Genomic DNA, 19,355 nt, shown 5'->3' with positions numbered 1-19,355 from the left:
TTAATGATTTTTAAGGTTCTTTTTTCAGAGCCCTTTGTATGACAGGGCGAAACGAATTGGGAAGCTTTTCAGCCTACACTAAGATGACTTCTCAAGGCACCTCTCTGAAATAACTGCCAACAGGGATGAGAGGTGTCAGTGAAGGACAGCAGAAAAGTGCATCTGGAACTATCTCCCTGAAACAGTCACAGATCTTCCTGCTATGAGACCACTTTTTGTCCAATGCACGCACTGGCAGTAAAAGACTATGAATAAACAAATGCAATGCTAACTGCAAGACGTAAATGTAGGGGGAATAATACGCATCTCTGTGCGTAACTGTTAAAGTATATTGGATAGCCTGGAGGAAAGTTGGATACAGCTGCCTTAATGGATACCATGGATAAAGTTTTACCTGTCAGTTTCAGAGCAGTGAAGAGAGAGAAAATTTAAAATGGGACCCACAGACACCCCAGAAAAAGTTGTCAGAGCTAGCAGTGAAAAATGAGTAGAATATACAGAAATGTTAGTTAAACTGAGGTTCCTACTAACTTTTTCTGTTTTGGACAACAATCTCTTGCTTCTCCAGCAGTGTCTGCAGTATTGCCATTGTTGCACTGGCTGCCAATTGCCATGGACTTTGTTAATAGAAAATGGAATTATTTTTACTCGGGACTCTTTATTCTTATTGAGTGCGATTTACTGTAGTGTTATTGAGAAGGTCTCATTGTCACCTGATCATATCTTTTCACAACTGATGAGATTACTCTCAGGGAGAAAGCTGCTATTCCAAGGAACATTTGGTAATAAATTGATTACTGGCTGAATGCTGATACTTTACAAAAAGAGCAATCAATGAAATATCTGCCGTTGCTCAAAGAGTCTTACATTAGAAAGGCACACAAAATAATCACTAAATGATTGCACATGGTGACTGGGCTGGACTGTGTGAAATCAACTTAGACACACACAGGCGTATAAAGTGTTTTTCACACACTTTGAAAGCCACAGTCTAAAAAGCAGTGACTGTAGGTGACCATGTATAATAACTGGGTTGTAAAGAAGCATCTTGCTCTATCTCATTTCAAACGCAGCATAGTCAATACTGTGTACACTCGCCGAGTAATGGTTATTTCTAACAATCGCTAATGAGCTGAAACATCCCACCCCCTATTGCACATTTAGTATTCCTTTTCAGATCTACTGTTCCACTGCTTTCACAAATTCAGGAGGCCCCTGGGAGATCCCTCTTCCTTGCCCTGCAACCATGCCTGTGGGACCTGCTGCTGCCCCTCCCCTGGCTCCAATTCCACTGATATCAAGGGATGTACACACAGAAATGCGCTAGGGTAGGAACTCCACATCAAGAGGAACAAAGATGGTGTGTAAGATCTCTTTTCTTGCCCCTGCATCCCTGGTGTAAGCCATCGAGAGCTTTGCTCAAACAGCGCCTTCGCTCCTGCATGAGAAAACAGGCTGGGAGGCTGTCTGTCCAGGAGGCTACGAGAAGGGTTCCCTGGTGAACATCCCAGACAGATCCAACTGTTGTATTAGGGCAGAAGACAGACCTGTCTCTACCTGCTGCTGTGAGCATTCAGTTATTCACACTTCTCTTCCTAGAAGAAAGACTGCAGAAAAATTCTTTCCCCCTTTTTTTCCCCTCTCCCTTTTACTCGGGAACTAGGTTGAAAACCTGGGTCTGGCTAGTGGAAGATGAGCTCCCAGTCCTCTCTCACTCCACGAGTGCCAATTATCCAGGAGCAAGGAAAATCTGTCATAATCTGCTGCTAGAAGACGTGAGCACTGAATGAGCCATATTCACCATTGCTACTGTGGCCACTGAACAGGTTGCATTCTGCATTCTTATTTTCAATGCACTGAATTAAGGTCCTTTTTTCCCCCATGATGAAAAATTAGGGGTTTGCTTTTTCAAAAGAGAGTCACTGCCTAGTCCTTGTGTCTCCTACTCAGAAAAGTCAAAATCCACGTCCATTTGAGCTCTGGTTCATCATTCTCTGATGTCCTGTTCCCTAGCTTTTATACAGGTGTGTAATTGCCTTGATGTTTTTTTAACTATTTGGAAAAATTAGGTGGCTAACTAATTCAGCTGAACAGAAGTTGCAGAAGATCACAGGGCTCATCAAGGAAAGGAGTAAGGCAGAGTGGTTGGGAAGTGATGTGCAGGAGAGGTGGGGAGCACCTGCAGATTGTAAGGGAAGTGGCTGCAGGAGAGGCAGGAAATTGTGGGAGGGAAGCTGAGAAGTTAGTTGCAGGGTTAGCAGGAGAGCATGGATTTGAACAGCCACAGAGCTGCGGTGAGTGCTCAGATGCTAGGATGGGTCCTAGCAAAGAGTTTGAAGATAGAGAGTACATTCAGTTAGTATACACAGCTGTTCCTAGCATGCCTCTGAAAAGAGGCAAGAGCAGGGTCAAAAGGTTGATGTGGCTTTTCATAGAGTAGAACCGTTTATTTTGGGCCTCGTTTCCAGAAGTGATTTAACACTCCATTTGAGTGCTAGTTTTAAAACTGTAAATGGAGACACACCATTCCCCAGGAAAAGAAAAATATCAACAAGCAAGGAACTCTAGCACAGGCTCTGATTAGCAAGAACAAGGATGACAAGGACAAGGAGTCTGGTTAAAAGTTACCTGTAAAAACGGTAGTGACAGAGCTGTACACATTCACAGTGAAGATAGAAGTAGGAATAAAGAATGAGGGCTAGTCCAAGAGGAATCCTTGGCGTAATCTGGAATAGTCTTTAAATGAGGGATGTATTACCAATTGTGAGTTCTAAGAGTACAACTGCAACTGTGATAGTAATTGTATTACAATGATAGTTCAGGTATAGTTCCTTTCTTCCAATATTTTTTTCTTCCAAATGTCCATCTTGTATGTTATCATAGAATCTTAGGGGTTGGAAGAGACCTCGAGACATCATCAGGTCCACACCCCCTGCAAAGCAGCTCCCCAGCTCATATTGCACAGATGGGTGTCCAGACGGGTCTTGAATATCTCCAGAGATGGAGACTCCACCACCTCCCTGGGCAGCCTATTCCAGTGCTCTGTCACCCTCACTGTGACAAAGTTCTTTCTGAAGTGACTTGTTCCTCCCAAGTTCTTCTTATCCTGATACAGCAGTAGAAACTGGGTATGAAGAAGCCAAGTGATTAACCTACTATCATGTACACCACTGATGGATCCATACTTTGGTTCCTATACACACCACTGCAACACGAAGCACTGTCTCATAACCCACGGCCTCTAGAAGCCGTGTATTTAAAATTCCGTGAATTTGGAGTTTCTTCCATCTGGAAGAGTTTTTTCTTCCATCCAGCAAGATTTTACTTTTGCTAGTCAAGGGTTTCTTAAAAGTATCTGCCCTGGATCCAGGAAGTGCTGAAGGAGTAGGAGGTATTTTTCTCAGAAGGAGCTGAAAGGGCTGCACAAGTCTCAGCGGCTCCAGCTGAAGCGCAGTGATACAAAAACCATGTGGCACTTCCAGCTACTTGATGACAGATATTCTCTTGTGTTTGGCCATACACTTACAATACATTTATTCTTAGGATTATGTCACTGAGCGTGAGCTGCTTTCAGCCATTAGATCATACACCTGGTCCTTCCTCAAGTGCTGTTTTAACCATTTGCTGAAAGCACCAGTTGAAAGGATGATTTGACTAAGTGACTAATTTGACTGAATGCCTGTAACACTTACAAACTATTTTTAAGCCATTTAAAGAGCTTAGTCTGATAGATTTGGGAAAAACTGCATAAATTGTGGGTCAGCACAAAGCAGCAATTCACAGATGGGCCTCTGTAAAAAAAAAAACAAATCACACTATTTTTGGAGGCATTTGCTCTTGTACCAACTCAGTGTAGTACTATATCCTCTCTTTACTCTCACGGATAAAATAGACAACATTTCATAAGTCACATATTAAAAAATAGGAAAGAATGGGAGGTTTTCAAAGGCACAAATGGGAGTTAGGTGCCTAAGTGGCCCTTATCAGAAATTTAATACTTGCATTCTCTGCTTTTTAATGCTATGCAAAGAACTTATATGGATACCTGGATAAAAAAGATCGAGGGGGTTCTAAATAACAGCAGTTCCTATGTACTCATTACTCCTTTCCTTCACCCAAAATAAATTTCACCCTATTTTTAACTTGGGGTAGTGCTATGCTGTTCTGCAAGGGTATATGAAATGCCATCAGTTCAGCACCTGCACTGATTTACACAGATGTTAACATCCGACAGCTTTTTTCCATTGACTCTTTGGTGTACATAACTGCAGGAGATAGAGTAACAAAGCATCAGGCACTTGGTTTAAAAACAGGCACTCCATTTCTGGCAGCGGGCAGGATAGCAAGAAAGCCTTTAATTTGAGCCTTTGAGTGTAACCATGCAACATAAAGTACAAGCGTGAGAGGAACATGCTGATAGTTCTGCATTATCCCTAACAGCGCTGAGTTTGTCCTTCTTGTTGTGTCTAAGTGCACGCTCATGTTATTAGAGAACTTTCCCACTGCAGCCAAATGAGGGGGGTGTTTTGGGTAAGTCAGTTCAGTGTACCCTTTCTGGATGGCCACTTTCCATAGCAAGTGAGAAACTTCACTGCTTATACTGTGTATTAATTATACCATGGTTGTGCACTAAGGAATTTGGAATGGTTTTATGTGCTTGTATACCTAGGAAGGCCAAGTGACTGAAATGCAGAAATTAACTGTATCACAGAAATATCAGAGAGCAGGATTTTTTAAAGTGTCTATGTTTAGGGGCTAGACATGGAACACGTTACAGATGGATTGAGACAATATGGATTGTGAATTGATTGCAGGAACTTTCTCTATAAATTTATTAATATTGTCTGCAGAAATAAACTTCCCTGCCCAAACTGTGCAGCAAAAAATAAACAGATGTATTTAGCTGAGAGTGATGTTTATTCTTTTTGAGGAGTCCCATGTATTGAAAAAGTAGGGGATGTATCTTATATACCACAAAAGCAGCTTTGGGGCAATTGCAGCTCTATGTTTTTGTTGCGTTGAATGCTAGCTACAGGGAGCCTTTATTTTTCTATTATTTCTCTTTTTCAGAAACAATCTAGATTGAAAACAGTAGATTTTGTTCTTTGTGTAAGGGAAACATGGTAAAATCCAGGGCTAAGCAGACAGCTTAAAGAGCAGTGTTAGTTTCTGAAGTGACTGTTCCTCCCAAGCGAGAGACAGGAGAGAAAAAAAAAACTGGGTCTTGACAATACATGAAGTAGATTTCTAAAAGGTTTTTCCTTCCAGCTGAAATATTTTACGGAACTGGAGAAACATCAGGCTCCACTTGCAAAAAGAATAAAATAAGAGGATAATGGATACCACAGTAAGAAAGATTACTTTGAGGTGGTGTCAGAAGACAGACATGAAACAAGGAGAAGCATCCCAGGTTAACCCATCCATTATTTTCAAGATCCCACGAGCCCTCAGGTTAGGCAGTTACCCTGTACCAACAGTAAGCAGCAATACTAATTTACCAGCTTTATTGTCCTCTCAAGCCATTAATCACTGCAAACAGCCCTCAGAAATATGGAGGATATAGAGAAACAGGAAAGGACAGAGATTGTCTCAATATACAAATGACTGCTTGTTGTTTACCTGGCACCCCAAGTCCTTGTTGTATCAGCTGCCTCAGAGAGTAAGTGGGCTTAGGTTCTGGATGCAGTTGTACAAATCAGATTTTGTTTTGGTATTGTTTCCAGTTGAAAGCCTTTTCTTTATTCTAGTGGTAGGAGACTTTCTTCCTATTAAATGCTTCAATGGTGGATTTAAATATTTAGAGGATCCACATTACAGGAGAACTGTCTGAGAGCATCACAAAGAAACCATTAGTTAAATCCATTAAGGATCTACTTAAGTGGAATTCCCTGCTGTTATCTACATGATAGCCACAAAAAAAAGACACTGTGCAAAGAAAACGTTGGGGAAATATTCCTCCTCACATACTGTATCTGTACAAAATCCGGTCTTACTGAAGGATCCCTTTTTGATTGTCTCAAGATTTCAGCTGGGAATTTATATTCTTTCAGCTGAATTAGAGTAGGGGGAGCAATATGGCTCAGTTTCAGTTGTGCTTTTGCCCCTCTCCTTTCCAAGTACACTCAGTTTGGACAAAACCTTTTGTTAGAGCAGAAGGTACGGGAACTCTTTTTGTTTTGGACGGCATAAACCATCAAAGTTGTATTCGCTGGGCAAGACACATCATGAATACACAGAGTCTTTCTGTTGTCTATTTTTAAATACACATAAGTGGTAGAGGTATGGATAAGATGTTCTCTCCTCCAACTCCTAGAGAAAGGCACTTGAGCCATCTGAATTGTAAAACTTAAACCACCTTTCAGGTTGCTCTTGTTTTTTACAACAGAGAAAAAGCTTGAACTCTATGAACTTGTTTTTTCCATTCTCTACAATCATGGGTTTGATACACGCCCAAGGAGGCAGTTATAGTGCTCAGAATCTCTCAATTCTTTATCCATTATGTAACATTTCCTATTTTTGAACGCTTGGGAATCTCGGGTGTGATTTAGGCTTATGGATAAGATGAAGGCACTAGAGACAGCGCATGCAATGCATAAACATCCATACTGGTTGTAATATTTATATCCCTAATCTATCTGTAAATCAGCATATAGTGTCTCCAATCATTGATTTTTTCTCTGGCCCCCATTTTCAGAACATTTTATAAAACCCAAGAGAGAAAGCCCTGTTCTCAGAGTAGTATAGAAGAGCTATTCTATAGATGCAAGAAATTCCTAAGACATTAAACAAAGTATTTTTTTTCTATTGGAGGGTGAGATACTCAGAAGTCTTGGTTCATACACACATGTAGATGTACATACAGAGGACCACGCAAAACCAGTAAGCCCACTTTGTCTTTTCAATTAGACTGTACCTGAGAGATCCAATGGAGAAGGAAAAAAAAAACCCAGATCAGCAAACCTCTTACTTCAGGGGTCAGCAGCCTACAGGAGAGAAAGAACAGTGCACGGGCGGTTTATGAATGGCACAAAGCAAGGGCAGAAGTGCGAGCCCTAGTGATTTGAGAGAAGCATCCGTGACAGGCAGTAGCTCCTTGCTTAAGAAATCTGGACGCTGGAGGGGCTGCTGCATTCTGTGAGGGAAAATACTGTCATCAGCGGGCCAAGAACCTCACACCAGTACGAGCAGCAGTGTGTTCTTACAAGCATCACAGTCCTGTCCACACACACAGCTACTACAGTAGGATACAGTCCAGTGTCAGGTAGTATTGCAGACCCATGGAATTACAAAACCAGGAGTCAGACCCCTTCCCCAGTCCAGTATTATCGTAATTATGGGACTGAAAAAAAATTACAACTACATAGCTTTTCTGGCATTCCAGACATTGAGGGATATTAATTCAGTACACACATGTAAACATACTTCAAAAACATGAAGATATTTAATTTCTCAAAAGACTGCAGAACGCTGGGTTGATATGAAAGCATCATGTGTCAGCAATGTCATTGTAACTTTACAACTAACTTTGTACAATACTGTCCACACGGGACAACATTACCCTGTGGAGCAGCGGTGTCACTTCTTTGCCTGCTCCCAAGACCTGCATCAGGAAACAAAGAATACCCACCCAATGGGCAATGCAGCAAAGGTATACCACAGCCCTTCCATACCTGGGGAGAAAATGCATGGTTGCAGGGCCACACAATATTCTGAGAATTATGGCTGTAGATTAAGGAGCTTGCTGTGTATCTACAAATTGAGCATTCGAGGTGTGATAAAAACCAATATTTTGTTTAATCCCTCCATTGACTTTCTATTGGTACTTCTAGCCCCATGAAAATTTAACTTCTGTGCTCTTTGTACCCTAAATAAAATATTTAAGTCTTTTGCTGTTTTCTCCATTTATAGTCCTTCAGAGTAACTGTGTGATTTATAATAAACCCTACCCCTACAAGTGTTTCTCCACAGATAACAGGTTTGCCAAGTCCCATGACATGGAACTTAAATGGTGTTATCTTTTAGAAAAACGCTCACTTCTGAGCAGAACAAGGGATGCATTCACAGGTAGAGGTGAAAACGTCACCCCCAAAAAACCAGCCCTGGAAGCCAGTGTTAGCGGGCAGGCAGGTGGCATAAGGCACCTCACATCCTCGCAGCTCCAGTGGCACCAGGCTGCCTGGCAGCGGCGAACGACCTGCCACAATGCACTCCAAATATGAAAAAGAACGCAAACATCTGACACCCATGAAGTGCTTGAGCTCTTAACGTGGCCCGATTACAACACGAGAGCGACGCATGAGGAGGGAATGACTGACGGACGGGGGGCACGGGGGAGGAGCCGCTGGGGAAGCCCCGCCTCGCCCTGCCCGCGGCCTGTGGTGCGCGACATGGCTGCCGCTCCCGGCAGGCACCGCGGCGCCCACCTCCGCGGCGCCCGGGGCGCCACCGGCCCCGGCAAGCGGGCGGCCACAAGATGGCGCTCGGCGGAGCAGAGCGGCGCCGCGCCGCGGCCGCGTGCCCCGTCAGCCCATGTAGCTGGCACGGCGGTTGTTTCGGTTAATTTATTGGTTTATAAAGTGTTCTGCGCTCCTTATAAATAGCACCAGGTTCGGGGCAGTTGTACTGCGCTGGACTGGATTAATTTAAAGATACATGCTTATTTACCCGCTAAACTTAGGGCTCCATATAAACGCTCCTTCACATATTAAGTGTATCATGACAGCCTGGGATCTGTGGTGTTCATGCTCCTGAAATCTTTGTGTTAAAATTACTTTGTTGGGGAGAGTAAATTTGCAACACGTAAGTGATACTTACATTCACTGTTTAAGCCATTGTGGCTTTATTTTTTGTGGGGTTTTTTTTCCTTCATAATGTCCCTCTTGTATGCCAGCAAAAGCTCTAGCCAAGCAGTGCTTTCATCTCTAAAGGAGATTCTTGTGAATGCTCCAGAACCCGTTCCCGGCCCCGGTGCCACAGTGAGGGGCTGCGTAGCACCTGCAGTCCAAGCCAGAGGCCACTTGCCCAAGGAGTTGTCCTGCACAGCCCTGCCACCTCCAGACAGCAGCTCTGGCCCTACCTGAGCACCACTGGGGCTCATGCTGGGCCTCTGAACCGCCTCTAGCTCAGGCTGGGCTGTTGGTGTGTGCCTTGCCCTGCTCTCATCTGCACTAGCCAAACCAAGCCAATCTACATCTCTGTTCCCTGGGGTGGGTGAAGAAGGTCAGTGGCAGGCAGCACCACATGTGTCAGGCTGTAGAGACCCTCATGACCACCATGGCTGGTTCCACACCAGCCCCTCTGGGAGTGAATTAGAGTCTGAGCTCCTCCTGCCTCCACTGGCAGCTGAGCCCTTCTACCCTGCCTGTGTGAGCCCAAATCCCCCAGAAAGGGCAAGCGAGAACATGCAGTGACTGAAGTGAAAAGAACAGTTCATTGTTCCCCAGGCTTCTGTTCCCAGTGGAGTTCATCTCCTTGGGGTGAAAGTATTGAACACCTCATGGAGAGGCACAGGCCACCTCAGTCTTTCTCTGCACCTCCTGTGTGCTGGTGCTGTCCTTTCTGAGGCACAAGGTCCAACCTTGGGGCAGAGGTTGTAATCTTTTATTTTTCCATTCCTCTGCTTCTGGCGTCTATTTGTGCCTGCCCTGAGGTGTGCCGGCACGCCTCCCAGCTCCCTCACTTTCCCACCTCACTGCTAGTCCTCGGTGTTTTCCCAGAGGCAGTGAAACAAAGCACCACGCAGTCCTGCTTGGGATGTATGTGCACACATGTGAGACTAGCAGCTGCTGCAACAGGGGTCAGAGCATCAGAAGTGATTGTGGGATAGGTGAGGGAAGAGTAAGAGCTGCAATGCTGGAAATAAGGAGAACAAAAGCCCTGTGGCAAGTGAGCACTGTGCACAGCACCATGAGGCACGAATGACACAGCAGTGCAGGAAGGAGAGAGACAAGAAGCAGTCAGAGCAGCCAGGGCATTTCTCCAAAGCCCTCACCCCTAGCTCCCCACACACACTCCCTCGTTTAAATGCATTCCCAACAATCATTTCCACAATCCCCTCCAATCTGTTTTTGAATACCCTGAGGTTCAGCCTTTGAGTCATGTTTGTCAGTGAGAAGGGCTGAGGTGCTAGTGGTGCGGACACAGTGAAAACTCTAGCATGCAGCCAGTCACCATTTTGACCAGAAGAATCATTGCTAAAGCTGCAGTAGCAGAGATGGAGCAAAGCTCAGTCAGAGTAGTGGAAGGCTTAAAGAAGTTTATCGGGGAGAAAAAAAAAAAGGAAAAAAAAAAGTAAGAACATGGAATATTGCAGAGCTTTGTTAAGGTGGAGTAAGGGTTCATTACTGGTCATGCCCTTCCAAAATATGCAGCAACAAGACATGAACTGTGAAAAGCAAGAACTGCTCTTTTGAGCACCAGCTCAGTAGTGACTACATCTGCTAGGCTGGTGCTAAAGCTGTGCACGCCCACGTCCTAGGAACTCCCTGGAAATGGAGCCCATGAGCACTGCTGAATAAAGAGTAACATCCCACACTGCACAGGCAAGGCTTCTGAGTGGGTCACACAGTCTCATCAGGGCTGGTGCTTCTGGCCTACACTTACAGACCAAAGTAGTGACGTTGCCTCCCTGTTCCCTGCTCCTGGATGGAGTGCTATTATCCCCCTTCACTCTTTCCCCCAGAGTCACTTCTTGGAGCTAGTTTACACCCCAAAGGATTTTCCAGCATAGCTGCAATTACTAGAACGATGGGGTCAGTGCAATTTATTCCAGTGTCATTTTTGCCAGTATTGTTAAAACTTTGCTTCAAACGACAGAAATTATTTTAGAAAAAAGAACTTTTCCGTTAGTTATTGTTTCTTCCAATTTTGTTCAGCCTGCTCTTTTCACACTCCTCCCTGACAGAAGTATTAGGCCAACACATTTAGCCTGGACTTCTGAAACTCTCTCAGTGCTCTCACCTTATTAGATGCCATCATGTATGGTGCCACAAAGGTAGCAGTTGCCAGGGCCAGTTGCACATCCTTTCTCTGACAGCACCGACAAAATTGATTGGTTTAGGAATCACTGAGGGGCATGCTTTGCTGTGAATACTAAATTCCTAAGCGGTTTAGGACAGATACATCTGCACTAGCAAAGCAGTATTTTCTGCTAGCAGAATAAAACCATCTCCCACCACTGGCATAAAATATTATTGGTAAAAATATAGTTTTACTGGTACAACTGTGCCTTTACCAGAGGCTTCTGTTGACACAGCTATGCCTGTCAGGGCTGGCATCTCTTTGCAGCTATGCTAGTAGATGTCAGCTCTGTAAATGTGATCTTGGTCTCTCCAAACACACGTTCACCTCTTTTCAGCTCACAGTGACAACTCTATCCCACAACTGCATTCAGCACAGTTACTCTTAAGACAGTAAATGCAAATGAAGATGCAAATACATGTTGTAATTCAAATCAGTGAAACAACATCCTATTCTCCTGTTCCTTCCTTACAGCTACTTAATGCAGATTCATAAAATTTAAGGTCAGAAGATACCTTTAGGTCATACAACCTGAGGTATAACACAGGTCAAGCAATTTTATGTAATTAACCCTCATGATTCATAAATGAGCAAGCATCTTCTAGAAACCAATTTTAACTCAAAGATACCAAGTGCAGAAGTCACCGTTTTCCTTACTAGCTTATAACTTTTGCCTCACATTACTGAATCCAGAACTATAATAAGAAAATTTGACCTCTACGATGCCCTCTTATGCGCAGGTGCCTCTCCTTGGAGTTCCTCCTCTCTCTGATCCTTTCTTTGATCATTCTTCAACTCCTTCTAGGTGCATTCTATAGGTAACTCTGTCATCCCTTCTCCAGCAGCAGAACTACAATCACCCTCCCAGAGGAGCATAAACCATCGGTTTGATGCGTTAAGACGTATTCCCCCCACTTCCTGGTGTCCTCTGCAGGGAGTGGGAGAACACCCTTGTGACAGAATCACGCTCAGTAGGCACAGTCAGCTCTGTGAGTGGGGTTGAAAACCTGTCAGCTGGGTGGTGTATATTTTTATCTTCTGATTTTTTGGCGGCCAAGTGTTTGTACTGGACTGATCTCCGTGTTCTGCAAAAGTAAAAAGCATGTGTGGGCAATAACAACTCTGCATTTGTTAGGTCTGTGGATATTTCACACACACACATATATATATAAATCTTAATAAGTTTATTCCACAATACATACAGTAAGGGTTTTGACTGATGTCTATTTGTAGGTACAAAGGTACCCTTCATATTAAATTCATATTATTAAAGCCCTTACAAGAGAATCAGCCAAGCAGAAGATGACAAGCTTAAAAGAGATACCATTGTGATTACAGACAGACAAGAAAAACAAACAAAATTCCTCCTTACTTTCATTCTTTCTATCCCATAAAGTGTTTATGAGTAGCTGGGTTTAACTATTCCTGCCTTCACTGAAGTAATCAATAAAGGAACACCTTGCAGAGAGAAGCATGCATTTTCTGCACTTAGAGCTAAACAGAACAGATTCGAAAAAATTCCTAAGGATCCACTTTCATTATTAAAGAAGAGTCTGAATTTTTAGCTCTGCAAATAATCATCTGAATAGCCTGTAACTTGGTTTTTATTAACACCCAGTTGTCTGTCACATACCTCAAAGTCCAAGTGTCCCTATGTAGAGTGTTCCTGAGTACTTGACATCAGACAGCTGGCAATTTTCTCAATATGATGTATAACAAGTGACTTTATTGGGGTAATTTAGGATAGACCCTGTAGAACATGTAAAAGAGCACTTGGCTGGGAGCTGTTTCTCCAAATCTGAGAAATGGCTTACAATCTTACTCATCTTCACAGGTGTTTGATGCCATTGATTTACAATTTTATATTGCAATTCTAAGAGGTTAGCTGAAATAGAACATACACGTATGAAGGACATTATTGAGTCCAATATCTCTAGCTCAAGAGAATGAGATAGTTCCCTTTCCCATTTAATCATAAATGTTTCTTTAGTGTGCAATAAAGAAAAAGCAATGGCTTTATACAATCACCCCACAATGTTCTGAGATTCATTGCTAAGGAATAAGATTTGCTCAGATAAAAAGGATTCTCTGATACAAGTAGATTTAACATCAGACTGAATAAAGGAACTCCTGAACTGGAAGTAAAGAAGCAAAAAGGGAAGGCTAGACTGTTCTACCTTTGTTGTATTTCTAAGTGAAACATGAATTTGTTTTTACTGACGGGTTGAGATAAATATTCTGAAGAATTTAAATCGGTTGTTTCTGCAGTCTTTTGACAGAGTAGAAGCAAAATATGCAATATACTTATAAAAAAGATCCAGCTTACTTTTAAAGGTGGTGCAGACACCAGCTTTAGGAAAAGAGAGAACTTGGGTTCAGCTCTGGTCCATAAAACCCGCAGTTTTCACACCCACCAACTCACCATCCCTCTGTTTTCAAAACCCACCTAGTTCCCCTTAGCTGAGTAATGAGCTGGATTTATACATCTGTCACAGAACCCACCATACTCAGGAGGCTTGCATAGTGCTTTTAATGATTCCCTTTCCTGCCCAAGTAAAGTTAGCAATAAGTCTTTTAAACAGGATGAAACACTGAATGGGGTGAAGTTCACAATAGCGAGCTTCAAAACAGACATGAAATAGAGATCACCTAATTCATTCATACTGAACCAACCTAATTAATCAGCAGTGCTCTTCAAACACATGGCTCCATTGAACTGTGCAAATAAGATCCCTGTATAAAAATGATACGTATTAAAATTAAATCAGCAAAGTCTTTAGTACCGGCCTCGCTCTGCTCCTGCTGAACTCTTACTCTTCTGTCACAAGGTGCTTTGAAAATTCCTATTCAGTGGGATCAGCCCTTCAGTGAAGAGCAAAAAGGACAAGGTGATTTTGATGTCTTTACGTTATGTGGCCTTTCCCAGAATGACGAATGCAGTCCCTGATTTCTGGCTGGTGAGAATCACCATGGATAGCGGTTCCCAAATGAGGCTCCTTTCTTCTTCGATATACCTACACTAAGTTTACACCCAGCACAGAATTGTGTGACAATTTAAATTTAAATGTGGTTAAATGAAAATCATGGTTCCCCAGTCCTCTGGATGAGAAGAAAGCAGCTGTAGCACGGCAAAAAGATACACACACATTTCATTTTTTTTAATGAAGTCAGGCAAAAAGACAAAATGAAGAATAGAAAAGTGTTAGTAGTATTTATATATTACTTTGTTTTTTAAATAGAGAGAACCTGGTATTTTTCTGCTTACTTACAATTTTCCTAAAATCCACCAAGAGAGATAAAATATTAGGGATGGTCTATTTGGAATGAAAAACAAATAGCAAAAAATTAATTAGTGTACAAAGCAAGCCTATTGTCAGACCCTGCCTCTTTGCTGCCTCTGACTATAGCATCTGGATTTGTTAATGCAGATGACTCACATTGTTAAGTCTTTGTTAAATCACTAGATGATATTTTGGATTAATAAAATGGTCATTCTAATTTTAATAACATTTCTTTTTAAATTTAAGCAAGAAGGAACAGATGTTTTAAACAGACCAATCCTCACCACATGATAGCTGCTCAAGTCTGTCACTAAGTTTCATGGCTTAACAGGAGTAAGGACGACATGGATTAGCAAGCGTTTCCAGGATCAGGCCCCAGACTGGTAACACGGGGAGATTTTTGAGAGCTGTGTATCTTGAAGCAGTTTTCAGCTTAGTTTAGCTTTTAGCTTAGCTGAAGCAGGGAGCCAGCCATTGGGGATGCTTTTCTTGAGAAATACTTTAAATACTTTGCCCTCCTAACGAGGACTTGATTGTGGCTTTGACAATCAGACGTGTTGTGGCAGAGAGGATGTGAAAGTGAAGCACCCGAACGGCAGTTGATGGTGACGTCCTGTTTGGGAGCAAGCTCAACGTGTCCATGGGGACCGCATGCATAACCGATAGCTACTGCACCCCTCAGGAGCGCAGCCTTCTCCTCTGCTCTGGGAACAAAGCTGTGGCTGCCTCTTCTCTGGCTGCCGGGTGGAGCACCTTCATCCAAGTTAACTTCTCCCTGTGAATCTAGAGATCACAGGCATTCCAGCTCCCTCCTGTGCAAGGACCGTTCCCACCTCGCGTGCTTAGGTGAGAATTGCTAGTGCACTTTTGCAGCTTAGAAACTCCATTGAGCCACTGTAGGAGCAAAGAGGATGGACCACCAGTTATAATACATGCCTGGGACAATGGAGGTGTACATACAGTTCAACATATGCTTCACAAATGAACACCCCTGTGATGCAGTAATAATAAACCAAATAAAACATGGTGAACCCCATACCCTGAAGCTTTTACTACTCCAGGCCAGACATGAAAAAAAAAAAAGAAACAAACCCACAAAAAAAACTCTCTAACTCCCTTCCCTTACGTGTAGCTGTCTGTCTTTGCATCACCATGACCAACATTTATGGCCTAAGTGGATGAGCTCCCTCAGTGCATTGGAAGTTGTGCTTATTGAAGAGGTTAGTGCCACCTACCAGCTATTTATTGTCCCTCTGCTGGAGTCCGCCATCGGCTCAGATCTGTTGGCTCACTTTATCCTAATCTTATTTAGGCAAATGGGTCTGAGCTAATGCAGATAGTTGAAATAGTAAGTCTGGTAACCTGGCTCATTTAATCTGAAAAGGCTTGGGGAACACACATACGAGCAACTATACAGCAGATGTGAGGAGCATTAATATCTGGCAGGGCTGATGCTGGCAAAAATTAGGGATGGTACCTTTTTTTTTCACTGGCTCAGCGGGGCTTTGGAGGAGAGCACCTGTTTATTATCTTAGGACATACATTTCTTTTGGCAGTAGTGCTGGGTAAACAGGTCCTATTCATCTCCCCCTGCTTCCCAACCTCCCCTCAGTCAAACAGCAAGAAGCGGGTAACGGCCTTGTGCACTCTGCCCCTTCTCTTCCCCCTTCCTGTTATGCCAGCACTACCGGTTGGGCCGTTGGGTGAGTCAGTGCAAGGGACTGGATAAAAATAAGTTTTCTTTCTCTCCCCCCCCTTGAGTTACTGGCACACGGTGCAGCTGCGCAGACCGTTGCATCAGCACCCCCAAGGTCCGTGCCAGGTGGCTATGGCAATCACCTGGAGCTGCTGGGGCTGGCACCGCAGCTGAAAGAAACGTACATGCCGCCATGGCATTCCTCCCTTGTGCCTCTTTTCTTTGACAGTGAAGTGGGAGTAACCGGACTTCTCAGTTTACAGGAGTGCTTAAAGGATAAATGTATCAAAGCAACAGCTCTCCAGCTAGGAAGTTGCCCCCTTGGGAAAGTGCAGCATGTACCCAGTTGGGATGGAGAAGGCTCAGGGAAATTTCACTTGACCTCTCCCAGCTCTCTCCTCCCTCATCCTCTTCCAGCCTTTGCAGTTCCTCCCTCTCTTCCCCGAGAGTGTTTGCTCTCTGTCCCCTGTGCAGAGGGGCCAAAGGAAATTGGCACTGGGGTGAACTTCACTGGAACCTGGAGAGTAGGTTTCATCTGGGGAGAAAGCAGCACTATGAGTGATATGAGTGTCATGAGTAACAGGGTAGGACTGCACTTGGCAGCTAAGGCAGCTACAAGGTGGGCTTCAGGAATTTGGGGTTCCCCAGACAGCGAATGTGCCTGTACATGTAGAAGGGTGGGGAATCAAGATAAGGTGGGGGAAGAAGGAATTGCACATTATTACAGCAAAAGAGAAAGTTGGGGCTCTGGATAAAAGACTCAGAGCTGCTGTAAGTTGTGCATTGTGAGTTGTCAAATACTACAGAAATGGCTCAGAAATAGAGTGCATCAGGCAAAATCATAATTTTGTCACCCTTGCAAATATTCAGAGTTGTATGTACACTATAATCATAAAAAATAAACTCAGTTTTCAAAGCAAAATAAATAGAAAAAGTGCCGTCTCCTATTAAAATCCATGCATTTCTGGTTGTAGGTAAAAGTACCCTGCAGACAAACTACTTTTCTTGGTGAAGACATGGAGGCCACAGCAGTCTCTTCCTAGAAAGAGCAACTGATAAATACTGCAGGCTATAGGTAACATTTGCATTGTGATATATAAAATGTGCAACCACAGTGTGGAAAAAGTTGAGGAAAGAAATCTAGGGCTTTTTTGGGTTTTTTTTTGTTTGATTTTTTGTTTCCTCTTGGAAGATCCACCGTGCTTACAGCTAAGGTAGCAATCTTGTTTATTTTATGAGTGTGAAAGCTGTGTATTGTCAGCTTGACTGTTTCTTCGATGCATCAGTCAACACTGCATGCTACAACCGACGATAGAAAGGACCTCTGACCAACATGTAGCTAACGGCAAATACTTCTTTTGGTTTCCCATGTGTCTCCTGCACATCAGCAAAGAAAAGATTTGTAAAGGACAAGAGGACAAGATACACTGGCAGAGAGCTCTAGGATTGCTGTTGTGCTGAATCTCATTTAAGTTTCCTAATTTACAAATGAACAGGACCCTAAATTATTAATTCAAAGGATGGCTGGCTTTTTCCTAAATTCCTCCAAAATGCAGCGATGTTCCCAAACAATGACATAGGATCCAGAAATGTTAATGTAAGTCAGTTTAAAGGCTCGGATTTCACCGGTGGGCAAACCCAGAAATCAACAACCTCTACTATTACTGCCAAGTGGAAGATTTTTGTTTTGATTTAGAAAATTGGTTGGGCTGCTATCTCACCAAAGTACAGACTCAAGAGCTGTTTTTCCTAGAGGCCTCAGTCCACAGAAGCACTTAATCAGGGCTTAACTTTAAGGAAGTGAGTGATCTTATTGACTTCAATGGATGATTCGCATTTGTAAAATTGAGGTATTTAAACATCCTATTCAAGTGGTCTAAATCCAACAAGGGAAAAAAAATTGCTAATGTTGCATTTCCATAATAAAATTGCGTATGACATTCCTGAGATGGAGATGGCGATGTTTTGAAGTCCTTTTGTTTACACATCGCCAGAAGAAATTGATTAAATTGCCTGGGATTAGTGGCTGCTAAAGAATGGGTTTTAATTAAATGGTAGAATGTGTCACTCTTTACATGTTTTAGGCCACAATCTGTTGGCATAAACCGTGTTTTTTCAAAGTTCATTATAGCCAGCTAAAATAAAATTGCAACACTCACCTACAGGCTTTACACCTCACAGACTCTGGCTTATCAGCTGGGTATCAACTGCAATAGTTTACATATGACATTTGTGACTGTAATGTAAATATTACGTAATAAAGAAAACACATTATATTTATATGTTGAACACATAAGGGTTTTCTTAAAAGCAAAATCCTATTACTATAGCTCCAAATACCAAGCTAAGGCAGAAAGCTAAAGCTCTGAGCTGGCTGCTTACTTTTCTGTGATCTGATTTATGCCTTATTGAAATCAATTAAAAGATTTGCACTGACTTCAGAATTATTTCAATTGGATATTTAACTGGTAAAAGAAGTGATAATTTAATAAAAGCCCACATAGTTTTCTCTTTTTTCCTCATTAAATCTAATGCCAATCTAAAGGAAGGAAATTGAGAATTACAGTGAATTTGACAACTGTTTCTCTGAGCTGCGCAGCAGATTTAAATATAAAGCACAACAAGGACCAAACAAACGGGGGAAGTTTGTACACAGGGATTTTTCAGACTCTTTGTGGGTATCAGGGTCAGATACAACAGGCTCTTGAACCTCTGACTGGATTTTTACCTCGCCAAAAAATTAGAGATAACGATGCTTCTCACGATACCTCTAAAAGAATGCCTCAGAGCTATTACCATATTGGTTTGCTTTCTGTATCTCTCTTTAGTGTCGCTCTTGGTATGGTTAAAAATCTGCCACCCTGACCAAATGGAAGGGTGGCCACCGTGCCGCTGGGGAAAGCGCCTCGCTTCTATGGGGTCAAGCTACCCACGAGCAGCCTAGGGGGTTGGCACAGGTGTCGTAGCCAATGAAATAAACTAATTGCCCACAGTAAGTTTAGAGGATGATTTTGTGTATCCTGGAAATGGGATCCCAGAGCACCGGAGTTTATAATTTATCAATAAAAAAAAAAAACAAACCAAAACCAAAACCAAGAGAAAGCAACCACGTTTGGATGAACGACACTGGCTTCCAGAAAATAATTAAATTGAAGAAACGGTGAGAAATGGAACGAAAGTTGAAACTGCGCACTTGCAATATCAAATATCAATGCAATCATTTCGCAGCAGATAATATGCATGGCAATTAGAGCTTTTTTACATGATATTATAATAAATTCAAAATTCACGCATACAATGAGAGCTTTTGGAAAGGGGTGCTCGGATTTAACAAACACTACCACTCATCATCTGAGCAA

Source organism: Gallinula chloropus (assembly GCF_964237585.1).
Source record: "Gallinula chloropus genome assembly, chromosome: 3".
Lineage (NCBI taxonomy): Eukaryota > Metazoa > Chordata > Aves > Gruiformes > Rallidae > Gallinula > Gallinula chloropus.
The sequence above is the reverse complement of the archived record's forward strand: the minus strand, read 5'-3'. Positions refer to the sequence as shown.